The sequence below is a fragment of the Chiroxiphia lanceolata genome, chromosome 1 (assembly GCF_009829145.1).
Source record: "Chiroxiphia lanceolata isolate bChiLan1 chromosome 1, bChiLan1.pri, whole genome shotgun sequence".
Lineage (NCBI taxonomy): Eukaryota > Metazoa > Chordata > Aves > Passeriformes > Pipridae > Chiroxiphia > Chiroxiphia lanceolata.
The window spans coordinates 83,502,311-83,515,405 of NC_045637.1; positions in this window are offsets into that span (position 1 = coordinate 83,502,311).

A 13,095-nucleotide genomic window follows, 5' to 3' on the forward strand; every position below is an offset into this window, starting at 1 on the left:
CAATGTGAAGCGTAAAAGACAAACAGCTACTTCTGACATGGTGAAAAGTGGCCTGGAAGACTCACACCAATACAAGGGGACAGAAACAAAGGGTGGAAAGGCATCTCAGAACATCTTCCTGTCTAGATCCACACACAAGGATGAGATGAATATAGTATGTTTTTTTAATCTATCGCATATTTATTACTACATATACTTCTAGTCCCAGCATGTCAAAAACTCTTCTAATAAATAGGTCACTTTTACTAAAGTAGCCTTTCCTACATCTACATAACACTATTCAGGGTGTGCTATCCTACTTTATAAATCAAATGATTTTATTTCACCCACAGAAGGAAAACAAACAAACAAACAAACAAAAAACACATGGTGGCTGTTCATCATATTAAGGTATCATCATATTTCTTCTCTTCAGCAGCTTCTGTTGTGGAGGGGTGTGGTGGTTTCACTCTAGGCCTTCCTGGAGACTTGGCGGGAAGCCAGCTCGAAACTTGTACAAGGGGTGAGGGGTACATTTGCTTGGACAAATCCCTCAAGTCGAATATTGCTTTGGCCAGCTCATTTCTCTCATGACTAGAGGCGGTTGGTGCCATCAGCATTACATTATTAACAGGAGCATTGCTTCGGCATTAAAAGGAAAAGGGGTTTTATGAGAACGTCATAATATTTCACAAGAGAAAGAACAACCAAGCTTTTAATGCCCATCAAAAACCACTTGTTTTTCTGATCTCTTTCTTTTTTAGCTGGCAATAAGTATTTGCAGTCAAGTTCAGAGAGGTTATATTTTTATCTCGGTTTTAAAAATATATTAAAAAAGAGTCAAAATATCAGAGGAATTCAAGGCAGAGAAGCACCTTGCAATTATTTATTTTGGAGGCATTAGATCTGCTGACATGGCGTTTAAAAAAAATAACAAAACAAAAGGCCTTTTCCCTCTGAAAATCATTCTTGGATTTCAAATGTTTCCATTTAAAGGCAAAAGATACTTCTACAGAAAAATAAGTAAGCAGTTATCAGTACAAAACAAGCCCCTCCTCAAAAGGTTTTGATTTCCATTCCAGTGTTGTATTTGGAGACTTGCCTCCAAAGTGATCATCAGGGACTTAAAACCCCATATGCCAGTTTGCAAATTGTCTAAAGACAAAGTAGATGATATATGTAATTTGCATATCCTCAGTAAAGAAGGAGTTTTGTTTTGCTAAGCTCGAAATAGAATTTGACAATAAGGGAAATTCAGACTTCTACTACAGCTTGGAAGCTGAAGTGCACTCAGTACTACACAGAAAGTGAATCATGTTTTTAGGTCTTCTAAAGGAACAGCTTCTCCTCTCTCCTCAAGCATATTGAGAATCAAGCCATCTTTTGACCACTGAGCAAAGCTGAGTACTCCATCCCTGCTCCAGCACAAATCCAGAGAAAAAAATCCTGTTCTCTGTAGCTAAATTTGTCCTATTTTTGGAGGAATGCTTACTAACAGCAACTGTGATGATGATATCTGTGAGATCTGCCTATCACACTGATATTGTCTCACTATTTGCTTGGATTCAGACAGCTTTGTCATCACCTCTGGTATGGAAATGGTGACTCTTCTCATGGCAGAAACCTTGTTTTGATCCCGTATTTGTATAGCTCCTCACATAACAGTCATGGTCTGCAGCTGGAACTTCTAACCACGTCATACAATAAATACATAGTTTGATCTAAATTTTTTCCACATGTATCACACAGATCTTCTCTCAGCTTCTTGCTAAAAAGGAAAAAAGTTCACCTCTACAGGAGTTTATTTTTACCATAAACATTTTGACAGTTTGAAAAACAAAAGACAGGTGGTTAGATGAGGTGGTGGTATTTTGAGAAGAGTAAACAAGCAATCAGAATAAAGAGCAGTTATTCTACAAGACATTACTAGTCAGCACTGTGTCTGGCTGGGATGGACTTAACCTTCCTCATAGCAGCCCGCATGGTGCTGTGTTTTGGACTTGTGGCCAAACCAGTGTTGATAATATACTAGTGCTTTAACTATCACTCAAAAGCCTTGCACAGCATTAAGATCTTCTCTTTTCCCACCCTGTCATCCTCAGCAATTATGTTAGGGGTGGTTAAAAGGTTTGGATGGGATGCTGCCAGGACAGCTGATTCAGTTTGTCTAATGGGATATTCTATACCATACAGTGTGATGCTCAGGTGTGTTTCCAAGCTGCCATTGCTTGGAGACCCCCTAGGTATCGATCTGTTGGTGGTGAGTGACTGATTTTACATTACTTTTTTATTTTTATTTACACAGATGTGCACACATGCACACACACACTTATTAAACTGGTTTTATCTTGACCCATCAGGGGCTTTTTCTGCCTATCCAGTTCTCTCCCCCATCCCGGTGCGGGGGAGCTGGGGGAACAAGACACTGCTTGGGAACTTAATCTATCAGTGGGAGCCAACTCAAAACAGTCCCTTTCAGGTACACCATGTGGGGCTCAAGATAACTATATATTTTATCAGAATGTGCTAGACTGAATTCACAGTTGTTACATCTGCTTAGCCATTGCTTGTCAAGTTACTACTTGCTGTTGCTGGCCACAGTGTCGATATTCTTGTTCTCGGCACTGGTTTTCTTGTTCCCTTACCTGCTCCCTTTACTGATGCACACGAAATTTCAGGACACAATAATGTCTGCTTTTTGCTTTTCCAGTGCAACCAATACTACATGGGGTAAGTTGTTAGCACTGATCATGTGATGGGTTTGACTTGGAAACCCCAACCACCCAAAAATCCAGAAAGAGGTCACACAGACTGAGCAGAATGCAGATATTTTGGATACCACACCAAAGAGCTGACTCATGCCACAAAAGACCCAACTGTATAATAAATTGACAAAAAATGGGAATCAATATGCTCTGTTTACTGATGTGTCCCATCATATTTTGGAAAAGCATCAGAAGTGGGAAACTGCTCTGTGGAGTCCCATATAACATATCTCAAAAACTGCTAAAGGAAAAGGCGGATCAAGACAGTTTGCAGAAATAAAAGCCATCCAGTTGGCTCCAGATATTGCTGAATGAGAAAAGTGGCCAACACCATCTCTATACTGACTCTTGGTTGGTGGCAAATAGTTGTGGGGGTGCTACAGCAAGTGGAACAGATCAACAGGCAGCATAGAGGTAAATCTATTTGGGCTTCTGCACTGTGGCAAGACAGTGCTGCCAATGTAGAGGACCTTACTGTAAAGGTACATCATGGAAATTCTCAAATATGCAAAAGCCATGCCAATGAAGAGTGCCAAAACCATGAGCAGGTAAACCAGGTTGCTAGAAAAGATGACATTTCCACTATCTGAAAAATAAATGGCAAGCTGTCAAACAGATATGAAGTTGTTTTGAGAACAGACAGGAACAAGTGTTTAGGATAAAGAACAGCTGTTCTCCAGACATTGTTAGACAATGCCAGTTGTCTAGAGAAAGCATAACAAGGAGCATTAATAATTTTGCAGTATGGAAGCAAGGAGTTAGAAAAACACAGTTTACAGAGACTGCCTGAACTGTTCCCCTCAAACAGAATGGGGGGGAGGAGGAAAATAGAAAAATCACACCTCAGGAATGCACTGTGGACTTGTACAGGAATGCAATGAGGACTAGTGGCTTTTGGGAGTCAAAGGCTATATCTATACTGAAATATTGAGAGACTGACGCATTAGAAGAACCTGCTCAGGGACAATTGCTGCCCAGGCTGTTTTTCTCTCAGCCTTGTCTCTGACAGACCTTCCCAGTTTACCTAGAGGGGACCTTGACGTAAGCACACTTGAGCTCTCCTCCTCAAGAACACTTCAGAAAACTCTACGCTGAGCAAACACTTGCACATGATCAATATGAATGTTAGATGTACTGGGACTTGAGAATTCAAACTCTCCCGGTCCGGTCAATGTCAGGAGAACATAACTGACAGGATGAGTTCTGTGTTTAATGCTGAAGCTCCCAGTTTAGAGGTAAGCCTGAAAACTAAGAAAATAATTTTTTACAATTAGATAGTGACGTTCAAATCAGGTATCATTTAATATTAATGTATTATATTCACACATACCTATTGTTAATTGATTAGCTATTCATCACACTAATCACAGAATGGGGTTTTTGATTACTTTTTTGTTTCCTGATTTCTGTATGTAGCCTATTAACTGAAGATAACTCTTCTGGTTCTCCTTTGGTTATGCAAGGGCTGGGTTTTTTTTGAAACAACATATGATTAAGAGAATTAAAAATATAAGTGAGCACATTGTCTTGTGTTCCTTCACATGCCAGAACAGAGGTCTTGTCAGGCAGGCATAATTCCTTAAAGAAAGAGTTAATGTAGTAGCAAAGTGCTCTATCAACTGTTCTTCAGAATAAACAATGATGAATAAAGTCTTAGAGAGGACCATACCTCAAACTAAAAATCACGTTACATTTTTAGAAATAATTTCTGACAGTATTAAAGAGATACTGCTATAGACAAGATGCAGCTTCCTTCAGAAACACAGGAACTGGACAGAGGAAATATTCTGAATTCATGAATTAGAAGGGCCATTTTGGCAGCTGGCCTTTGGGTGCCTGAACTTCATATGCAAATTAATCTGTAAATAGCCTAATTGCAAATGGCTTCAAAAGAAAAAAAAATTACAACACCCTACAATTTCTTCTCCCAAATTATTTCAGCATTTATCTGCTAACTGACTCTCAGTGAGGTCATTTCTGTCTTCCGATTTGCATGTTGCAATGCCCTACTATTTAATTTTTTAAAAAAAAATACCCAGTAGTGCTACAGAGGCAATCAAGCTAAGACAGTGTAAATAGTCACAAACATTACAGAGTTCAATTTCTGTTAGTCACTTACAGCTGTAGATAGTTCTGGATTTGGTATATTTGAATCAACTGCTAATCTACAGAACCATTACTGTGAGGGTAATAGAGAAAAAATAATCCATCAGTCTGAACCTCAGATGCCAGGATATAGTTACAAGGTTAATCAATATTTTAAATTGTATGTACACATTGATTTTGCTTGAGTAGTACATAGAGTCAATATAGAAATTATTGTGATAACACACAAAATGGGGCTTTTTGCAGCTACTTCTCATACTGAAACTGAAGTTTTAAATTATTCAGTGTGACATCAGAAGTTTAACCAAAAAATAAACAAAACAACTCTTTCCCTCTCTTCCTCCCCCTACCTCTTCCTCTCTCTTTAGCTACAGTTCTGAAAATATAACAGTTTTTGCCAGCTCTGCAAATTCAAGTAAGTAACACCAATACACAGGGAAGCAAGCAAGGCACAATGCAGATATAGCTATTGCAAAGCAAGTAATGAACGCTGTTCATTTCAGCTTCATTCAAAACAAACAAACAACAACAACAACAAAAAAAAACCAAACCACAAAAAAACTCCCACAAAAACATCTCACTAGACCTTTCAAATGGAAATGAACAGAAATTAAAGAGATTTTTTCCTTTATAACAATTTTTCAGTTTCTTCTAGCATGCAGACTCCCAAACTAAATGTGTGTCGTAAAAATATTACTTCATTCTTTTTTTCACCTCACTTTGTCTACAGGTATTCTTTCTATAGAAATACAGCTCTCGTGTTTCAAACTCTGTGGATGATTACTGTTAATGATACAAACGAAAAGATGCTACCCCTTACTGAACCTGTGCAAGGCAACTTGCCTGCTTCTAAGAGATATCTATGTGGAAGCTGGGGTAGAAGTACACACCTACATACCCTCCTCTTGCTAGGATTTGTCTTTAGCAAAGATATCTGACTGTAAACATATCCAAAGTTGAACTTATCTAGTTTGGTCATACCACAGACTTGAAAGAGTCTCATTTTTGTGTTATCAGTCTGAGTTAGTTTGCAAAAAGAGAAATTGGTGATTCCTTGTCTGAGATTTTATTACTGTAAAGAAACATAGTGGAGTACAAAGCTCTAACGCATGCAGTCCATCTACTGCCTAGGGAAACCCTACATTTGTAACTTTGATCAACAACTGACAAGGGGAAGAGTGAATACACTCGAATAAGAAGCCCAGAAGTAGTAGTTAAACTGTCAACCTAGACCTTGGAGAACTGGGTTCAAGCCTCTACTTCACCAGAAGCTTCTGTATGGTAAACTAATCACTTAGCCTTATGGACGAGTGAGTTAAGAGACGTTTTAAACCTTCAGTTGGTATCCTGAGCATTGTCTTTCTTCCTCTCCTCTGGTCCCCTCACACATAATCCAGTGGCTCAACCAGGAGCAGGGAGATGTGGAGCCCAGTTCTTACTCATAAAAATGCTTCTGTATACTTTATTACCCATAGCAGAGAGAAATTGCAGCCCACACCTAACCAATTAGCTAGTATCATACTCCTTCTTTCCCTCTCTCCACAACGATGAAACATTGGAGAAATAGATAGTTCTGCAAAGTCAATTTGATTTTTGTAGCTAAGTCAGTCTCCTGAAAGATGAGGCTTTGAATCCTCTCCAGCAAAGAAGTTAAATCTCTCTCTTGCTACCTGTAAACACTGAACTTAAGAATTAGGAAGAGAACTCTTCACCACCACCAATTCCTCTCTCTTTTTTTGTCCTTTTCTAGCAATACTGTGAGAAGCAAAAGCCACACTTCTTAAGCTAAGAAAGGAGAGAGGACAAGCAGAGGAGAAGAAGCTCCAGACAGTAAGCTTCTGAACTACAAGAGCCTGTCAAAGATTTCTGACACAGTACTGGTCCATGTGCTTCTTGTTGCTACCTGTAAGCAGGTTACTTCTGCATATACACAGGAGGTTTTTGATCCCATTAGAAGGGCCTTACTTACCATGTACCTTTTACAGGTTATATACGACTAAAAGATTTCTGGTGTTGTAGGCACTCAACATCTAAAGGCAAGGCAATGCATTACCTGACTTCAAAGAACCTAAATATTCTGCTGGTTCTAACGTGTCTGATCAGAGTTCTAATCTCTACTGACCTTCTCTTATATCCATAGACAGTGTCACAACTTGTTATGTGTTACCATGGTCATGTCACAGCAATGCCACACACAAAAACATACTATTTAGCTGCTGGAGTAGCACAGGGCACAAATTCTTCATATGAAGTGAGGGCAAACGCTACACCTTCAAGATTTTATCAGGCACAAACTTTATTTGTGCAGATAGTCTGACTCATGTGTACTTTGAGCAACATTTTAGAGATGATTATTCAGGAAAAGACACATAGTCAAAGCAAAATCAGTACCAGAAACCAACTTGATTCGTATCATAACCTGGTTTTTATACATGGTTGAATTATTCGGAGTTTCACTTTTCTCCTTTTTCTCATCAAGAAAACACAGACAACAACAACAACAAACTTCGATCTGTACCACTGGGCTGCATCTGAACTGGGCTTGAGGTAACTGAAGAGGAGGCTTCAAAACCACCTGAACGAATCATGAGGGAACAGGTCACCTGGGCCACAGCTCTCCCCTCGTCATATACCTTATGAAAGCCTTATGAAGCCAGAGGAGTCAGTTACACAAATGCATACTTCACTGGAAATTTAAGCTGGATTTAAGCTGCTCTGCACTGCTGAAGCAGTGCAAAGCTGCCTTTAGAGATTTGTGAATGTAGCTTCTTATTGTTACACCTCAGCTTTCAATAAATTCTCCCCGAGGGAACATATGCTTTCCTTCTACAGTTTCTATTGTTTGGATTATCTTCTGCTATCTGTGAGACATTATTTATTAGCATCTTGCACTTCCTTTCTCTTATTGAATTAGAAAACGCATCTCACTGAATAGGGTGAAGAAAACAACTTTACTCACAGCAAGGAGCACAAACCCAAGCCTGCACTTCTCAGGAGGAGCCTTTGTGCTCTCTGGCTCATTAAAGATTGAATCCCCACAAGCACTTGGGCATGAAAGCCAGCTGGTACCACTTAGTCCTTATTTAAATCCAATGCCCAAGGGGTGCAGAGACCTTACACATGAGGAATTTCTAGCAGTATTTGTTTTTGGTACTTTCAATATAGTTTAGTGGTAACCTAGCAGGCGCAGTCTCAAGATTTTTATCAGCACATATAGTACAAAGTTTCCTTTTTCTTTCACTCTTCCCTCTCTCTTCCAAAAATTAAAAATGTTCATAATCATTCATCTGCAGTATCACAGCATTAAAATTAATTGGCAACGACCTTCACGTGATCCTGGGGTTGGTTGGTCTATTTTAAATCAGTAACTGTGTTAAGATGGCAAGGTTCTTAAAAGGTCTATAGGACCTTTGTAACATTACTACAATTTTTATTCTTCCTTTTGTTTGACTCCTGCATCTGTTTTTCTTTTCACCTTATTAAAGTTTTCCTCACTTTTATTTTAAACCAAATGCCAGTTTTGGTTTTATGACATGGAGGTGTTTTGATCAGACCCTCAATTGGTTTAAACTGACATAATTCCATAGCTCTATGGGCTTCACTAGCTTTGCCGCCACTGTCTCTGCCTTTGTGTGTTACAACTGAGACAAAAATAAAGGTGTACTATGTTCACCTTATCAGACAGATAAATTGTCAGTGTCATGATTTATCCTGAATAGCAGATGTTTTCTAAAAGAGATTTTCTTTAAAATAAGGGGGTTAAAAATGACCTAATATATTGCAACAAAATACTGAAGGCAATCAGTAAGACTGTTATTATTTCTTGAGATGGATGGAAATCTGCTATTTTCTACCTTCCCTTCCAATATCCCAAAGAATAATGATGTGATTTAAGAACATAAAGCTTGCAGCTCAATTGTGGCAATTTATGTTCCTGTAAACTCGATGTAAGCCTGAGCAGCCCAATATTTTTACTGCGTATTATAAAGGATGGTATCCCAAAGGTCATAGCAATTTCCACAATTTGACTTCCAAATTTATTTCTTTTTCGTTTTTCACAGGGAAGTGTTGAGATTTACCTCTGACCTGACCTACTTCTCAAAACTTGAACTGTATATAAAGAATGGAGGGATTGCTCAATGAATGGATTCTTTCCTGGGTAACACAATTGAAAGACAAATCTCACTTCATAAGGAGGTACAATGTTCCCATAAACGCATTTCAATTCCAAAGTGCGAATGGTAAGCAACCTCTTGCTCTAACCTTTTCTCTTTACACTGTATGTAATGTTTTCAGATTCTGTTGAGGAGTGTGTCTAATTCATTTTTCCGGCTTAGTGAAACTCACCCCAAGTCATTTCCTATTTGCTCTCTTGCTGTGAGTGGAGTCACATTCCCCGTGAGGAGTCAGCTCAGTTCCAGTGATTATCTCTCCTTCGAGCAGCCCCAGACCCAGGCAATGGCCTGAGAGGATGCCTGCTCATGCTGAGAACATAGTTTAACAGTATGTTAATAAACACACAGGGAATGTGTTATGCAAACAAAGGCCCCAAGGCAAATCCCTCTGCCCTCAGAGATGCAAAAAAGAGTAATACATTTGGGGAGAACAAGGGAATAGTATCACATTTGAGAAGTAGCCTCATTGTAAACGCGGCTAGATTTGCAATGGAGAGAGTTAACATGAAGACACACTGTCTATCATTCTCTTTTGCCCTTCCTCTGAAGATCATTAGAGTTGGCACTAAGAGGAGTTACACAGATTAAAGGCAGCTAGATCTGTCCTCACTTCTCGATGAAACAGTTATCATCACAAAGCAGCATACCTTCAGCAGGCTATTAATTACATTCCACTAAAGTCCTTAAAAGGTAGTTGATTTTAACCTTAAAACTTCACTGTTTGCCGGTAAGAGACCTTAAATTTAAATAATATAGATTTAATAGCATTAAATAATTAAATAATACATTTAATAATATAATAAATGGATAAATAATAAACTAATGTAGTAAAAAGTATTAAAATAATAAATATTAAATATTAAAGTAAGTCTTAATAAGGGTAATATTTAAAGTCTAATAAGGGTAATATTAAACTGAAGTGTTCCATTCACTGTGCTTAAAAATCTTTGATACAATCATATTTTTTTTCTAATCTAAACTGTAACAAAGGATTTGTGCCTTCTTAAACTCTCTACACCCCCACCCCAGAGCCCAGTACTAAATTCAGAAACTGGCTCAGATTCTTCAAAGAAGCTAAAATGTCATCACGTTCTCCTTTTCTTCATCCCACCTCATCCCCATGTCAATTTTATACTCCAGCCACACAGAGATATACATTAGGAAGTCTCACACTTTAGTATGTCACTACAATACAGAGAAATGTTAATCTTACAGGTACTAGGAAAAAAAAGCATGCAAGAGTGATAAGAAATATTCATTCACTCTCTGACGACTGTTTCAAAATCAGAAAGAAAAAGGATAGGAAGTCTCAGTACTTAAATATACTCTCCTTATTCTTCTGTTTTCATTAACATTTGTATAATCAATTAGAGTCCTGAGGGAAAAAATAACCAACATTTTATACACTTCTTTAGTTCTGAAAAGCAATCAAGATCTATAATAGCCTCTCATTTCTGAAGTTTAATATAAGCTTGTATGAGTGAGGGAACCATAGCTATTTTTGCTTTCTACATAAATAAATTTTTTTTAAAAAATGAGTTAGGAAAAATAATAATATGGGGGGTTTGGGACTAACAATGTTTTAAAGATAATAATTTTAGGTCCCAGTAACAAAGAATATATTTAGGAGCCTAGGGTAAATTAAACAACTTGTATTTTTCAGTATAGAACTGTATCATTTACAACCTAGTCAAATTGTATCAAATACAACAACAAAACCCAATCCCATAGCATTTTAAAATAATTTATAGCTCCACGAGGTAAACAGGAGGAGGATTTTTTTCTTGCCTTCTGTTTGCTACTGTAATCACATTCTGGGGACACAACTCTGCATGGAAGTGGCCATAAATATGTTCATGCATTTCCAGCTCATGGAGGCAGTAACAATGCATGTATTAAGGACAAGTTTTACAGCCAAATGTAAGATGCAGAATTCTTTGATACTGATGAAATTTTGCATCTCTAAGGGTAAGATTAATCCCGTCTAATTTTGGCTGCTCAGGAAACTAACCTAGGATCACTCTATAGTCAACAGAGAGAGATAAGTAACTCCAGTGGGGGATTCTTCCTATTTACTTTGGACATCAATGTTTGTCTACTAATGAGCTGTCTCACACAGTCCTCTGACTTGCAGAGCATGCCTAAATGGGATGTTCAGATTAGATCCCTAATTTCCAAACAACTGAAGTTAGCAAATCTAAATCCATGCTGCAGGCTATCTGCACTGCAGCCAAAATCTATTCCAAGGTTGTTTTGTTTTTAATGAAAGCCTGAGCTGGGAACTGAACTGGGTTGGGGTACAGTGAGGAGTTGGAGTCACTGCAGTAGAGGTTTCACTGTGTGTTTCTTGCCTGAGCACCTCCCTGGTGATCCTGGCCAGCCTGCTTGGGGACTGCAGCCACAATCCTTGTGTTGATATAACAGCTGGGAAGATCCAGGCTCTTCCTCTTCACCCTCTGCTCCCAGCTGATTCAGCATGATCCTGCTCCTCATGCTGAGAGAGCACGCTAAACAAACTTAGGCCAATTAAAAAAAAAATTAAAAAAACGTGTAGGGAAGGAAGAGGAAGAGAAAGAGGAAGGAATACTTTTCAACTTACCAGGGAAGTTACTAGGGAATTGAGGCAGAAGAAAACCCAGCACAGGGAGGACATAGGACCCCAGGGGAAGGAGGAAAGGAAAGAAATGCAAGAAGGAGTGAAGGAGTTCCTTGGCAATGCTGAGACAGTCAACTGATTTAGCTGCATGAGCTGAGCAAACCTGAGTTCTCTGTTACCTTGAAAGGCCCGTTATTGGTCTATAAGATCTGGTTCCAAAGCAAACTCAAATATGTCTAAACACAATGCAATTAGTCCTATTAGAAACAGATAGATCTCAAGAAGACAGGGTTGATCTGAGCTACAAACGGAAAACTAAAATTTTGGTATTGGACCAGTGTTTGGCACACTGCTCTTGGCAGTGCTACTGAGCAGCTGAATCACACTTCTGCCTTAGGAATGGGCTGGGGAAGATGGGTCAAGCAAGTCAAAGCTGTATGGAGCCCCATGTATTGCAATGTGCACAGTATAACTCTGATGATAGAATCAGGATGTTCCATCTCTTGATGATAGGAAGCAAAATAGCTGGGCACTGCATCATCCAGTCAGCTAATTATCAAATTCCAGTTTATTCAGCGTGCTTTGCCTACCAGTAGGTAGGAACTTTGGAAAAGAATGCCCTGCATGAACTGTGTCTACAAGAAAATAATGTGACAGATAGATAAATCCAGATACTTAAGCAAAGTATATTTGCTGCCTGCAGGGCACAATGACAAGGAGAAAATTATAGTTTGTGTTGGGTTTTGCTGGAACATAAAATGCACAGATTTTATGCCCTCATGCTCCAGTTTGCTCTGCTTGACTGACAAGGTGCACAGACACATTGGTATCAATTTACACATCTTTTTGCACAGAAGAATACAATGCTGCACTTCATGTGTTTCCTGCCAAGGCACTTTCCCACACACCTGCAGTGCTGCAGCCCAGCTAGTAATCACTGACTGGCTGCCACTAAAAGGCTGGTCTGTGATCATTCCTTCCCCTTTGTTGACACACTGACATGTGCAAGTAACTATTACCTAGAATTGTACAAAACCACAGTGTAAAAGGTTATGTATACTGCACTGTTGGCACAATTTACATCCAGCCTTTGAAACCTTCCCTCCTTCCTCTGGTTTGAGGTAGAAAACGTGACATTATACTGCTGGGTGAGCAAAGGCTGAGAGTCTGTTATGAGCCTCAGGGAAGTCAGGGCATCAAACTTACCACCTTGGCAAAGCAGTAGTTAGACAAAATACTTATGATAATACTAATGAACAGAGGAAAAACCTACACGATCACCTTTTCACAATCCTGGTCCCTGGAAATTGCATTTCTCCTGCTGTAAGATACTTGGGCAACTGGGTAGTCATGGTCTTACTGGAGGCTGTATTGCACAACCTGCCTCAGTATTACTGCTCTGGACTCACTGCTCCACAACCAGAACTTAAGGGGACAGTGGGGCAGCAGCTCAAAAACACCCTGGGGCAAATTC